The 15,453-nt window shown below is 42.7% G+C and overlaps 1 protein-coding gene and 1 non-coding gene across 3 annotated transcripts in view; one reads left to right on the top strand and one right to left on the bottom strand.

Moving 5' to 3' along the window:
• Nucleotides 1–15,453, top strand: part of RNF38 (ring finger protein 38) — a 112,991-nt gene that overhangs the window by 29,876 nt on the left and 67,662 nt on the right. The window lies entirely within an intron of this gene.
• LOC130026695 (U6 spliceosomal RNA) lies at nt 13,716–13,824 on the bottom strand. The gene has a single exon (XR_008792895.1). It is a non-coding gene; the product is annotated as a U6 spliceosomal RNA (small nuclear RNA).

Raw genomic sequence — 15,453 nt, 5'->3', positions numbered from 1 at the left:
GTGCTCATGCATTTGATCATGGTGTATGCTTCAAGTCACAGAGCAGTTAGTGGTGCTTGCACATATTCCTGTCAGGACTCATACTTTTTCAAATTTTACTTTATTTTGGTCATTTTGTGTGTGTGTGTGTGTGTGTGTGTGTGTGTGTGTGTGTGATGGTGATGTGGGGGGGAGGGGCGCTACCCGATGTCCCCAATGATGCTCAGGGCTTATTCCTGGCCCTGCACTCAGTAATGAAACCCTGGTGGTACTGGGGGGACTATTTGGGATGCTGTGGATTGAACCCTCATCAACTGAGTACAAGACAAGCGGCCTGCACACTGTATTATTGCTCTGGCCCCTTATTTGGGGGGGGGATTGAACCCCTCCCAGCAGTGCTCAGGGACTGTGCCTGACTCCATGCTTGGAGGTCACTTCTAACAATATTTGGGGTGCCAGAGATCTGCTTAACCCCTGTGCTCTTTCTCCAGCATCCCCTACCCCCACCCCAGGATCACTCCTGTTGGGCTGCTGAGGACTCATTGTCTCGGGTAGTTTTGGGGCAGTCTGGGAAAGGTCAGTGCTATGTCATGGTCCCTGTGAATCCTGTGGCAGCATGGAGGGGTATCTGAATTGTGAGCAATGGGGCTTAAGATATCTATCCACATTTAGTCAGCAGAACTTAATTAGCCTAACTTGGTACATATTTATAATTAGTCATTCTTTAGGATTTCAATAAAATTTGATTACAGATAAGCAAGTAGTAATTTAACAAACCATGCCGTTTAGTAACCAAGATTATTCCCCCCTCGTTACCCTCCCCTTTGTTCTGATGCCCTGGAGAAGCCATACTGTGTGGAGGCAGTGAGGGTCCCAGACGGCAGTGCTGTCACCACCCTTGGCATGTGGGTTGGCACCAGAGACTGAACCCACGGCTCATACTTGCCAGGCAGGCACTCTACCACTGAACTATCCATGGACTCCCCAAACTGTTAGCTTTTTTCCAGATTTCCTTTTCATGAAGCATATGGGTGAGTAGAACTCGTTTAAAACTTATTGAAATTGTATATTGTCTTCAATTCTGAGAGGTTGGAAAACTCCTGGCCCTCTTTTCTTTTTTTTTTTAACTTGAGGCGTCAAGGTTGGAACCCAGGGTCCCTGGCAGGCAGGACAAGTGCTCTGCTGTGCTACATCCGTGGCCTCTCCTCCGTCTTCATGAGCCTATTAACTACCTTGTCTGCAAACTCTGGCAACAGAAAGTGCCTTCCTTGATAGAAATCAGGGAAGGCTTGCCTGCAGCCTGTTGGCTGTTTGGCAGAGCCAGCCACAGGGAAACATTCTTGACCTAAATGTACGTCCAGCTGTGCACATGAGCCGCACAGAAAATGCTATAAGGGATTTGTTGTTTGTAAAGTGTATCACAGAGTTCAGTAAGTTTGTCGGTGCCGGAGTCATGACTTTGGGTGAAGGGAAAGGAGGCAGCCAGAGACTAGGCTGGAGCTGAGTGAGTGTGGGAGAAGCACGCAATTCGAGTTGATTGAGCCGCCAGAGTGCTAACACTGTGCGGACTCGCCTGGCTCTCGCCTTCCACCTCAGGGTGAAGTGCGTTTCAAGCCTGGATGAGAGTTGAAAGGAAAACGTACATCATTCCGTCTTTGACCAGGCCATTTTTTTTCAGGGGATGCAAACAGCACTCAGGGCTGGTGTTGGGTGATTTTGTGATTACTCTTTGCCATCAGCTGACACTCTGAGGTACTGGATCGAAAGCCTGGATTAAGGCGAGTGGCCTGACTCTGAGACAGCCACTTTCTCCTTGCTCAAGCACAGTCACTGTCACCAGGTGGCTTTATCTGTCTCACTCTTCCCAGGCTTTTCTGTTCATGGTTTAACACCCTGGTCTCAGTGGGGTCAGCCTGCCGTCACTACCTCCTACTCAGCTGCAGTCATTTGTCTGCCTCTGTACCAGTGTCATAATTTCCTCTGCCTCGATAATAGCAAAACCATGTGACCAATATCAAATTGTGTACAAAAGTGACCTAATACTTTGGTTTTGGGCAGGGGATGGGGGGTAACTGGGAAAGGGTAGCTGCTGAGCAAGTTCAGGTGTTTGGTGCTAGGGCCTAAGGACGTGGTGCTGCTTGGGCCCTGAGGTGCTGGGGACACCCAGTGATGCCAGCATGGGGATGGCATGTGGGGTCAGGGACAATACTTCTGGCTTCCTTATAAGAGAGTTTTTAAATTTGTAAATCTAGGGCCAGAGAGATAGTCCAGCGGGTTAGGTGCTGCTTTGCACATGGCTGACCAAGTTCCATTCCCAGTACTGTGTAAGCCCCCCCCCCAAAAAAAAACCCTGAACACAAATGGGTGTGGCAAAAAACCATATTTTTTGGTGTATATGAAACTATTGTTATGAAATAAGATTCAACAAATGAAAATTAGGCCATTTACAATGAACAAATAAGTGTTAAGTGTTACTTAAAAACAATTGCATAAAATCATATTGTATCAAAATTGGGGATGCATGGTCCTGGAATATACTTTGTTTATTTAGGGGAGGAGTTAGGTTTGGGGGCCAGGCCCAGTTAGGCTCAGGGGCTGCATCCAGCACATGGATGCCCATGGTAGTGCTTTGGGTACGGTGTGATACTGGGATCAAACCCAGGCTTCCTGCATGCAAAGCACATGTATTGGACCTTTGGGCTCCCTGCCTGGTTCTAGTTGCTCCTCTTTAAGTTTTTAAATTCTCCTAAATCACAGCATTTGTGTGTACCCTATTAAAAACTTAATGAAATTTTGAGGGTGGGAGTTAATAGAATGAAAGAGAGAGAGATCTTTCTGAGATGTCATACACATCCCTGTCATGGTGAGGAAGGGTGAGGTGGTCCACACTTGTGAATGATGAGTTGGAACCATGTTAGCCCAATGATCTCCAGATGATTGTAAAGAGGGAGAAGACTGGTTCTTGAAGCTGCAATATAAAAATAACCAAATTTGGGGCTGGAGCGATAGCACAGTGGGTAGGGTGTTTGCCTTGCATGCGGCCGAATCCGGGTTCGATTCCCAGCATCCCATATGGTCCCCTGAGCACCACCAGGAGTAATTCCTGAGTACATGAGCCAGGAGTAGCCCCTGTGTATCACCAGGTGTGACCCAAAAACCAAAATAATAGTAATAATAATAACAACAACAACAACCAAATTTTCAGACTGCCAGTGAGTACCAGCAGCCCCCTTTTTGGATGAGGTCATTCCTTTTTTTAACCCAGATTATTCCTTAGCTCTTTCTCCTGAGAAGCTAAACTATAGCTGTAGTATTTTATAAGGCCCTGAGTCTGATTTTTAACTAAAGATAAGACTTTTTTTAAGCAGAATTTTTTGAACTAAGATATTCCTCATTTTCTTAAAAATGGCAGTTTTCTCAAGTATTTTTCTGCAGGCCTGGAGCATCAGCGCAGTGGTTTGGGGTGCCTTTTGGCGAGTGCTTGCTCGTAGCCCAGGTGTTGGCACCTGCTCCAAGTGTTAGGCTGGCAGCTGTGCTGTCTGTGATCCTTGTGACTTCTGGCGGCACCACAGCCCGGTGTGTTTGAGCCCCACAGAGGAGGCCCACTCAGCCAGGGAGTGAGCATGTGTGTGAGTATTCGAGGGAGTGGGCACCACGACCCCCCAGAGAGGAAATGGGTACCAGCGAAGGGGACCACACCTGAGTGGGCCTGTGCACATGACTCAGGCTTGCAACATCAGCAAGAAAAGGAAAGGGGGAGGAGGGAGGAAATAAGGATTTTTTAAAAAATTTATTTTATTTTATTTTTATTATTATTTGCTTTTTGGGTCACACCTGGCAGTGCACAAGGGTTACTCCTGGCTTTGCACTCAGGAATTACTCCTGGCAGTGCTCAGGGGACCATATGGAATGCTGGGAATTGAACCCCGGGTCGGCCAGCATGCAAGACAAACGCCCTCCTTGCTGTGCTATCGCTCTAGCTCCAGATTTTTTTTAAACAAAAATTGTAAATGTGGGCAAGAGTGACCATATATGTTGCTGGGGATGGAACCCCACAGGGTCAGCATGGTGAGTGCCCTACCCACTGTCCTATCCCTTCGGCTCCCAAACGTCTATTTTATAGTAAGAAAGCAGATGTAGGGCTGGAGCGATAGAACAGTGGGGAGGGCATTTGCCTTGCACGCGACTGACCTGGGTTCGATTCCCAGCATCCCACATGGTCTCCTGAGCACCACCAGGAGTAATTCCTGAGAGCACGAGCCAGGAGTAATCCCTGTGCATCGCTGGGTATGACACAAAAAAGCGAAAAAAAAAAAAAAGCAGATGTACTTTCTCTGGGGTGGCGGGTGGTGGTGGGCTCAGAGCTGCTCCTCCAGCCATTGTCAACTGCCTGGTGTCTGGTCTGTACCTTTGCCCCACTCCCCCCCCCCCCCAGCTCCCTGTAGAGGTACCTATGTGGGCGTGGTATCTGTAACACAAACCACGTGGATGTGGGAGTCTGTTCACCATCTTAAGCAACCTCCACCCCTCTACCCCACATCCCCCATCCCCGCACTTTTAGTGGTTATGCCTGAGTCATTTTTTTTTCTCTTTTTTTGTGGGGGGTTGAGAGGGGACACATATGGTGGTGCTCAGGGCTTACTCCTCATTCTACGCTCAAGAATTACTCCTGGCATGCTCAGGGGAACATACTGGATATCAAACCCCAGTCAGCCATGTGAAGGGCAAGTGCCCTACCCTCAGCGTTCTCTCTCTTAGTCCCATGAGCTCTTTTGTTTTAATCAACTTTCTGGTCTATATGGTTTGATAGCTTGAAATTTTTTCAATGCTGACTGAGAACTAGATTGAGGACTAAGTGGAGGGAGAAGAGGGCTGCCGCAACCAGCGATCACCTTCATTAGACACCTAGTCAGTGTTAGTGAGTCAGTGAAGAAATGAATACACTTGAGGTTCTTGTCTTATTAGCCTGTGGCTTCCGAGTAAGCACCTCTTTCTGTGTGTGCACTACCATGCAGGTGATTCAAGGCCCACAGTATTGTTCCCTGTGATTCTTGATATCATTAGAATGTTGTCTGAGATCTGTAAATGTCAGGTGAAATTCGTATGGTCAGGTAGGTATTCCTTAGTCACCTGTGTGTCACTAAAACAGAAATCACATTTGCCCATAGAAGACAGCTGAATGAGGAGGCTGATTGACAATATGCATTTTGTGTACACTCAGAACTTCATTTTTTTACTTAATTTTATTTTTATAAATAGGTCATAATAATTCAATATTCAACAAAATCCCACCATTATACCTTCCCACTACCGTTATTTCAGATTTTCCCACCACCCAAACCTGCCTCAAAATCAGGTCCTAAATAACTTATTTTGTATTTCTTGTTATGAATAATCCCCTAAAAATGATCCAAAAAAGTACACTTACAGGAAAGTTTGTGAAGATTGTTGTATCTCAGCCTGGAGCCATTAAGCCCCACATAAGAGATCACATGTTATGAGACTGACATGCTGCCTACTGCACTAAGAGTAGGCTGGAGCGATAGCACAGCCTACTGCGCTAAGACTAGGCTGGGCTAGAGCCATAGCACTGCGGGTAGGGCGTTTTCCTTGCATGCAGCCAACATGGCCGACCCGAGTTCCATTCCTCCACCCCTCTTGGACAGCCCGGCAAGCTACCGAGAGTATCTCACTCACACAGCAAAGCCTGACAAGCTACCCGTGATGTATTTGATATGCCAAACACAGTAACAAGTCTCACAATGTTACTGGACTCACTCGAGCAAATCGATGAACAATGGGAGGACAGTGCTACAGTGCTACAGTCTGTTAATTGGGGCTGAAGTGATAGCACAGCGGGTAGAGCTTTTGCCTTGCATGCGGCCAACCCGGGTTAATTCCCAGCATCCCATATGGTCCCCTGAGCACTGTAAGGAGTAATTCCTGAGTGCAGAGCCAGGAGTAACCCCTGTGCATTGCCAGGTGTGACCCAAAAAAGCGATAAATAAATAATAATAATAATGTCTGTTAATTAAGACTTTATCTGCTGATAGTCCTGATTGTTATTTCAGTCTTCTGTGTTCCAACCAACTGTGTGGTTGTAGTGTTTATAAAACAGCACAAAGATTGAATTGCCTTGTTTTTAGCTAGCACACAGCAGCATTAGTATTGTTCTTAGTCCTGTATATATTTTGTGCCTTTCCTTAAAGACACTAGTGTGCTTGAAGACCCTTCGTGATGCTAAGGGTTGGAACCTGGGTCGGCTGTGAGCAAGGCAAGTGCTCTACCCCCTGTGCTTTTTCTCCAGCCCAAATGCAGATGAATTTCCAGTCAAACTATAATCAGTTGCTCTTCTAAGCAAATTACTGTTAGTTTTCTGGGTGTTAGAGCTCAAACCTAGGGCCTCCCACAAACAAGGCAGTCAGTCTTATTCCAGTAAGTAGATGGATAGGAGAATGGGAAGAAAGGATTTTGCCTAGTAGTCACTTAAACTCTAATAGTAATAGTTGCTGGAAAAACTGAGAGAGAGGTGATCCCTTCCAGCTTTTTTAAAGTTTGAGTTGTTTATCGCGAGATTACAGAATTCAAGTAGGATTTTAAAATTGAATTGATAGAATGAGAAAGGTCGATAAAGGTGAGTTCAGAAAGCAGGAAGTTGGTTGTTGAGCAGAGACCCGGGTGTAGTTCAGAGGTAAAGGTAGAATACGTACCTTGATTATGTAAGACTGGGTTCCATCCCTGACAGTCCTCACCTCCATCCCCTTACACACACAAGATATGTGTCATGATGATACTAGGAAGGTTGACCAGGGCAGATAGTGAGATACTGAAGGAATTTGGATAGCTGATTGATAAATTTGACCTTTTTCTTTCTTTTTTTTGTTTTTTTTGGGCCACACCTGACTGTACTCAGGGCTTATTCTTAGCTCTGTGCTTATGGATCACTCTTGGCAGACTTGGGGTACCATATGGGGTGCCAGGAATTGAACTCGGGTTGGCCACGTGCAAGGCAAAACACCCTACCTCCTGTATTGTGCTCCAACTCCAAATTTGACATTTTTTAAAATCCTGTACAAAGAAGAAAATAATAGTGCTTCTTATGTAGGGAAATGATGTTAAAGTGATGTATTAGGAAATAATTTAATGAGTAAATGTTGTAATATTGTTTAATCATAAAGTATATACCATCGCAACTGCTAAGAACAGGTTAAGGTAGGCCTACCGTCCAGTGTTCACTGTAAATCGGTTTGGAAGTACAAATGATTTCATATACTAGGAAATAAGCTTTCTTGAAGATGGTAATTTCTTAAATGGTTGTGATTTCTTTGAGCATAAGGCTGCTTCTCACATTAATTTAGGTAGACTTGAAATCATTCTGGGGCATCAATATTAACTGCCCAAAGCAAATCCTTTTGAAGGTATATACTTTTGTTCACTGAATCGTGTGTGTGAACATATGATAGATCTTTTCTAGTGTCTGGCAAAATGAATTGAGGTGAGAAAAATACTTTTGGACTCCATCCTAGGTAAAGTAATCCAATATTAAAAAAGATTTGGCAGAGTAATTTAGTTGCCCTGGACAGGTACAGTACCTGCAGAATGAAAGGACATATTTTCTTTTTACCAGTCAGTCATTCGTGGAGAGGTTCTGTTGGTTGTGTTGTGGACACATAATTGGTGTCACATTAGGTGTCCACAGAGTATGGTGTCACCTCAGTGTATTTGCTGAGGATTTTTTGCCTTGGGCCTTTCTTTCTCCTCGCCCTTCTCTCATTCTTTCCCCTATCCCCTAACCACTATTGTGAGGAGAGGAGCCAAGCCCAGCTTTGCCTGTGTTAAATTGGCTGGCAGATGGAGCCAGAAACAAGTCTGCTCATGGGGTATTCAAGACTGTCAGATCATGAGCAGCTATTTTTAAAAAAACACAACAACAAATGCTTTGGATTATTTGGTTAAGTTGGTATCTGAGGTTATATAAATGCTTTACATGAGTAGTTTTCATTTTAGTTATGCAAGTAACATTTTTTTCTTTTTGATTTATGGTTTTTATTTTATTTTATTTTTGCCTCTCTAAAAGTGTTTAGGATGCCTTACATGTGCCTTAATCCCTCTACTGTCTTCCTAACTGGTTTTAGTTTTAATTATACATGCAGTGATTATAATTGGAGAAGAGTGTACAGTACAAAAATGATAAACATAATCCCAGCCCCATTATCCTGTTCGAGAATAATTACGGTTAACCGTTTATATGTATTTCTGGTCTTTGTTTAGATTAATTGGACCTTATTACATTTATTTATTGTTCTGCAGCCTGCTTTTATTTCCCCACTTAATATGTATTGGCAGCCTTTCCATATGAGTAACGTTCACGAGGGTTATATAATAATTAGATCATAGAAAGGGAGAAGAAAGAAAGAAAGGCCCTCCCGTTGTTCATCGATTTGCTTGAGCGGGCCCAGTAACGTCTCCATTGGAGACTTTGTTGTTACTGTGTTTGGCATATCGAGTACCTCACGGGTAGCTTGCCAGGCTCTGCCGTGCGGGCGAGATACTCTCGGTAGCTTTGCCGGGTCTCCGAGAGGGGCGGAGGAATCGAACTCGGGTCGGCCATGTTGGCTGCATGCAAGGCAAACGCCCTACCTGTGCTATAGAAAGGGAGAGTAATAATTTATTTGATCAGTTTCCTTTTCATGGATACTGCTAAGATTTTTGCAGCTAGACTGTATGAGGCAATTTTGGAGGTTTGGAAGAAAACAGGTGCTGTTAACCATTTCTTTTGATACAGCATAAGAATGACCTCCTAGGAAAATGTTTCTGTGCCACAGTACTACATTCTTTAATACAGAAAATGCAACTTTGCAGTAATTGTGTCTAAAGTTTTACACCCCTTTCCTGAGAGGAAAAAAACTTGAAGTTTGTGTACCCGTAGTCTCACAGTTCATGTGTAAAAGAAGACAGATTAAACTTACCCATGCCTCTCTCATCATAGAATCCTAGTTCCCACTTCTCATTTTTAGGTCTAACTTGTACTGCTAGTAAGTAGATTTTCTATGATATTGTTAGAATTAACTTGAATATAATCTTTGTGTTCTACTTTTAAAGAGCATGCTCTGTTTATTTGTAATTCTGTAGTTTTCCTCCTGCATCTGTTACTCTGCATAGATCTGGAATATGGCACTATAAAGTGGTCCCTCTGGCTCAGTTACCTCCTTTGCTAGTTTGTGGGGTAGGACTATTAGATGTGAATGTCTGTACAGCGGTATTTAAAGCCAAGAAAATTGTCTAATGCTTCTGCTGGCTGTGTTGGGAAACATTGTCCCTGTGCACTGCTTTCCCTTCCCCAGGCCAGTGGCCCTTTGTGACAGTGAGATCAGGAGACAGGACATGCTCCAAAGCAAGGGAAGATGCCCAACCCAGAGATCATAGTTAAATTACTTATTTTACAATGCAGGGAGTGGTCTATATTCATGTCCAGATTTTGTCTGGATTCAGAGTTTCTCCTTTTTTTTTCCCCTTCACAGGGAATAAGGAGATGCTCTTATCAAGCTGAAATTGAATACTCTCTTCCACCCAATCTAAAAACTATTTTCGTTCAAATAAAAAAGGTGAAACTCTTTTTTTTACTATTAGTCTTTTGTTAAAACTTAAAATCAAAACAAAAACTGACCAAATCAGTTATTTTCTTCTTGCTCTTCCCATTGCTCTCAAAACTGCTACCCAGGTCTTTATTTTCTTCAGTTTCCTCTTCCCTTTACTGCCTTTATTAATTCGCCCCATGCCGCCTACAGTACATTTCCATATTAACAAGTTGCATTGCTTGGCCATCTGCTTTTTTCTGTCTATGGCTCCTCTTTTGCAGATCTTACCTATTTCTGAAATTTCAAAGATTATCCTTTTGATGCAAACACAGAATGTGACATAATTATTTTGGAGGGACCAAATGAGAGGGGAGTGGAATAGGAGGGATAAACGAGTTTAATTTTCTAATAGTAACATGGCAGAAACTGAACAAATAATTCATGCTATTGATAAACCAAGACATAGTCATATAAGCATATTAACTCACTTGAGGTTATTACTGGAGGAAAAGCTGAAAATATTTGGGGATGCTGGGGAATAGGTAGGCAGGGAGAAGCCATTCTTTTAAATACTAAACCATTTTAATTCTTTTACTTTTGAAACGTGTTACATTATATGCTATTATATGCTGGTATCTGACAGAATCATTGACAGGGAAATGCATCTTTATAGAATTAGTGAAAATATAAAATGGCAGAGATACTATCTTATTTAGTTACTCCTATCACCTCAGGGATAGACCTGACACATAGTAGGAGTTCACTGAATATTCATTGAATGAGCAAAGCAAATATAAAACTTGCAATTATAAAACTCCCAGACTAGGAATAAGATTAGAACTCTCAGTCCATACAGCATCTGCTCTCTCCCGAGTAGTCAGCTCTTAGAACCAGGGGCCTTGCTTACCTCCCTGAGTCTTGTACTGGTGTTTGGTACAGAGTGGACACTTAGTAAGTGCTCTTCAGGGAGGACTGTTCTAGAACTCCAGCCCTGAGTGGGAGGGAAAAAAGGGCCACCTCAAAATGGGGACTGGTGGAGGGATGGATACTTGATCATTGTATAATTGAAACCCAAGCACAAAAATTTGTAAGTCTACAACTGTACCTCATGGTATTTCACTAGTAACATTTTTTTTAAATGTTACTAAAAAGCAAATTGGTTAGTAGAAATTTACATATATTCCCAAACTAATAAAATTTTGCTTAAAGAAAACAAAAAAAGGGCTACCTCCTGACTTGTGTCTTGTTGCATCTTTGCAGTTGTCCTGTAGTCACTTTATTTCCTTTTCAGGGATAAAGTCAGAATTAACTGCAATATGGAATAAAGGGGTGGAGCACATGTCAGTCCTGCTTGAAGCCCCTCATAAGGATCCTTCGCATTGACGGCAGTGGGCCCCAGCACTGTCCAGTGTGGCCCTGAGCATAGCAGCTCTGTTTCCAACCAAGCTGCCAGGTCCTCGTGGGCCAGGTGTGGTTAGGAGTGGCTACATTTTAAAAAGAAGTCAAAGAGATTAAAGTAGTTGGCCTTACTTACCACTTACCTCTGGTTCCAGTTTTGATTTTGGATCCCAGGAGAGAAGTTCTGCTAATGCATTGGGTCTCCTGAGCACCTTCAAGGCTCACTCCTGACCTCAGTGCCAGGAATAGCCCCTGAGCACTACCAGTTGTGGCTCCCACACTAAAGCAAACAAAAATAACAAAAAGAACTCTGAAATTTCTCAGTGTTGAGTCTATGTATTCAGTAAACTTTATTAGTCGGGCTGCTCTGAACATAACTTCGCATTTGGTTCTACAGAGGTTATCAAGATAAATAAGGGTCAGTCTCTGGCTCCAAGGAAATTCTAATTCGTCAGGGGAAATTGAATTTCTCTGCTTTTAACTATTATCTATAAGTCCTACTGTGAAGGCTAAGCAGCATGGGGGATTGGAGGCAGATAGGGAGGAAGGCGTGAATGAATCCCACTGCAGTTTGAGCAGTTTGAGGGGAGAGAAACAGTTTGAAGAGCAGGTTGGAGAAGGTGGGGATATACCCAGGGGGTTCTTTTCCTTTTTTTCTCATTTTTTTCTTTTCCTCTCCTTTCTTCTTTTAAGTCCTTTATGTCTTCCTTTGTTTTTGTATTTACTTTTTGCCTACCTAAGTAGTCTGGAAATAGTCTCTTAATCCTAAACCATTTTAGGGGCTGGAGCGATAGTACTACAGGTAGGTCATTTGCCTTGCATCCTGTGCATCTGGGTTCGATATCTGGCATCCCGTATGGTCCCCTGAGCATTGTCAGGAGTGATTCCTGAGTGCAGATCCAGGACTAACCCCTGAGCTTTGCTGGTTGTGACCCAAAAAAGCAAAAAATGGCCTCTTCTTTGCCATTCCCCTGCACCCCCAGTGTTCTTCATCCAAGACTCTGGAAAGGTAGATTAGGAAATATGCATATATGGTCCAGTTTGGAGAGACAGACATAAAAATGATAGTATGATGAATGCAATGAAAGCATTTCAGCAAAAGTTAAGGAGTCGGGCAATATTTTACCAGAATGTCAACAGTGTTAGTTTGAATTGGAATATTAGTTCCAATAGAATTTCTTGAATTACTTTGTGCCAGGCACTGTGCTGTGAGTATTTTTATGTTTAGTCTTGTTCACCCTCAGAACAACTCTTCAGTGGTCACTATAGGTGCATCACTGTTCTCATTTTATAGATGAGAAACTATATGATTTGTTCAGTGATTTGCCTCAGATTAGTCAGTTATATGCCAATAAATGATAGAACTGTGTCTGTCTCTGACTCTAAGACCACTCTACTCAGAATTAGAGATTCTTAATATGTTTTTGGTGAGATTGTAAAATGATGTGGATGCTTTGGAAAGCCCTTTGGTAGTTTCTTAAAATGTTGGGTAGAGATGTCACGTGACCTGGCAATTCAATTCACAAAAAATCTTGTCTGAATTCGTGTCACATAGCATTATCCCAGATGTCCACCAGCTGGTAAATGAATAAATAAAAGAGAATGATATATACACAAGGACTTTATTTTATTATGAAGGAAGAGTGAATTAATATGTATTATAGCACAGATGAGCCTTGCAAATATTATTCTAGACAAAAGTCGGGAAGATCACATATTGGGTTGAGGAAGAGCTTAGGGGACTGGAGTGCTGCCATGCATGTGAAGCCCAGGTTCCACCCTCCCCACACATGTCGTCATCTGAGCACTGAGCCTATAGAGCCGAACCAAGAATTGGCAGGAAGTGACCTTGGGGCTTCCTGACTATTATGTGGGAGCCCTTCCCCCATCATTCGTTTATAATTATATATGATCTCAAAAAACTTGGAATAGCCAAGTACTGTGGTGGTTTTGGGAGTCCCTGGATGGAGAAAATGAGATAAGAGCCTTGGGGTTGATTTTTAAGACTGTGAAAAGGTTTTTAAAACTGATTGTTGAGTGTTTCTCTTTTAACTAGAAACATCAATAAAATTTTGTTATACATAAGTATATAATTTTGTTGTACATACGTATATAATTCTTGCAGAGTATAAGATTGACTTTTTCTTCATTATCAACATTTGCATAATATTAATAATGTCTCGATGTATGGTTTTTCTTGTAAGATTTCTGAAACTAGTCTGTGTTGTTAAAAGTTCACTTGGAGAAACTTATTTAAAACACTGAAAGATAGATTAGTAAGTAAAATTGGGTTTTTCCAGTTGCATGATAACTTGTATCTTTGGAGCAGAAATCTAGAAATAGTTGGATGTTGACTTGTAATCTTTTCTAGTACTTAGATGTGCAACCACACTTCAGACCTTGATATCACAGCAGTAGTTTGTGAATACTACTGCAAAGGATATAATTGAGTTAGAAATAAACAAAAAAAGATGATGTTCCAGGTTTCAGCAGCCTTTGGGCCAACTGTTGCATAAGGCTCAACTGTTTATATGTCCTGCCATAAAATCAGACACTTAGCCTTGAAAGAACAGTAAATGGGAGGAGAATAAGAAATTAAACTTCAGTGTCCAGTATCTCAGAGAGTAATTGTAGTAATAGTGGCTTAAAAAGCACAGACTACATTCTGGGAGCTGGGTTTTAAACCATCTCTACCTGTCACTGTTGGAGAAAAAAACCTTGTCAGTTTTCTTTTTAAAATATTTAGTTCAAATGCTTTTTAGCATTTTTGTCAATTACTTTGATTTTTGCGTGTCATCCTTGTGCAGGGGCCATGCTAATCTTCTCTGTATCGTTCCAATTTTAGTATATGTGCTGCCGAAGCGAGCAGCCAACATGGCCGACCCGAGTTCGATTCCTCCGCCCCTCTCGGAGAGCCCGGCAAGCTACCGGGAGTATTCGATATGCCAGACACAGTAACAACAAAGTCTCCAATGGAGACGTTACTGGGCCCGCTCGAGCAAATCGATGATCAACGGGAGGGCCTTTACTTTACTAACTTACTTTGATTTTTGGTGACTGATAGAGTGTTTTCAAAGGACTAAATTGGAAGTTTACTGATACCTTAGAAAACAGGGACAGGTCTGGAGAGATTGTATAGAAGTTGAGGTGTTTGCCTTGCCTGTGTCCCACGTGGTTTCATCCTTGACACATGGCCTTGTGTGTTGCCCCCAAAGCACAGAGCCAGGAGTAGTCCCCGGGTGCTGCTTAGTGTGCCCCTCCAAGGGGGGAGAATAGAACAGGATCAGATCTCAGATCAATCTAACAGGCACAGAATATCCACTCTGATAAGTCTCTGGCACAGCGTCTTCAAGGATAGAAATGTACAAAAGATTTGATATCTTATAGAAGGGAGTGAGCTCAAGGACTGTGCACATGTTTTGCGTGCAGGAGCCCCAGCTTCAATCTTGGTCACCTTATGGGCCCTTGAGAATTGCCAGGGGCCACCAAAGAGCACAGAACCTTGGAGTAGCCCTTGAGTATCACCAGCTATGGCCCAGATCGCTCTTTAATACTCCCTCACTAAAACAAAAACAAAAGAACAAAAAGCACCAAAAATCTTGGTATCTTTTACTTACTGCCAGCAGTGCCTGATTGAATTCTGCTTTGCTATTCTAGCCTTGAATTTTCAAGATCTTGTCTTAAGAGATGACTTCTGTCTTGGTCTCCTTGGAATGACTGGCTAGTAATTGGTCCAAGCCTGAATCAGGAGCTTGTGTGTTTATTGATGTATAAGAAGCCCCAGTTGGACCATAGAGGCACAAATTCGGTGCTTACCCTCCCAGGGTAAGTGCTATTTCAAGCCGGCCCAGTTCAGAGATTGTGTTTTTACTTCCTGGTTTCTGTTTTTGAGGAAAGATGGAGTAGAGAGGAGAGAGGTTTTCTGTTCAGTTTTTATGGACAAGCCAGGCCAAGTGCTCATGGACTGATCACAGCTGCCTGCTGCTCCAAAGAGCATCTGTCAGTTCTTAGATATTTTGACTGCAGTTTAATTATAAATGGAGTTTGAGTATCCATGCCCCCAACCAGGCCAACAGTTGGTAGCACCAGTTACCACCATGATCATTTTTATGGACAGAGCCTCAGAGGAGAGAGACGGTAATGTGAGTTTATTGCAAGACTTACTCATGATAGTGGCGGGTGGGTGCATGTGTTGTGGGGGGGGGCGGGGGGCAGGGAGGTGCTCTTAAGTCCTGTTTCATTAGGCTGCTTATTCCATCAGGTTCCGTATTCTTAGGGCACTGGCACTGGTTTTCTCATGGGCACCACAGAAAATGTAAATAAGGAAAAATAAATTATGAGAAAACAGTAGTCAGCCAGGAATTACCACTGTGCGTGTTTTATATATATATATATATATATATATATATATATGAATGATGTGCTTAGCAGCATACCATAATACTATACTATTTATATTGTTTAATGCCCTGCCTTTCAGCAGTGCCAGGGATTGAAC

The sequence above is a fragment of the Sorex fumeus genome, unplaced genomic scaffold (genome assembly GCF_029834395.1).
Source record: "Sorex fumeus unplaced genomic scaffold, SorFum_2.1 ptg000034l, whole genome shotgun sequence".
Lineage (NCBI taxonomy): Eukaryota > Metazoa > Chordata > Mammalia > Eulipotyphla > Soricidae > Sorex > Sorex fumeus.
This window is presented reverse-complemented; position numbering and strand designations above follow the sequence as displayed.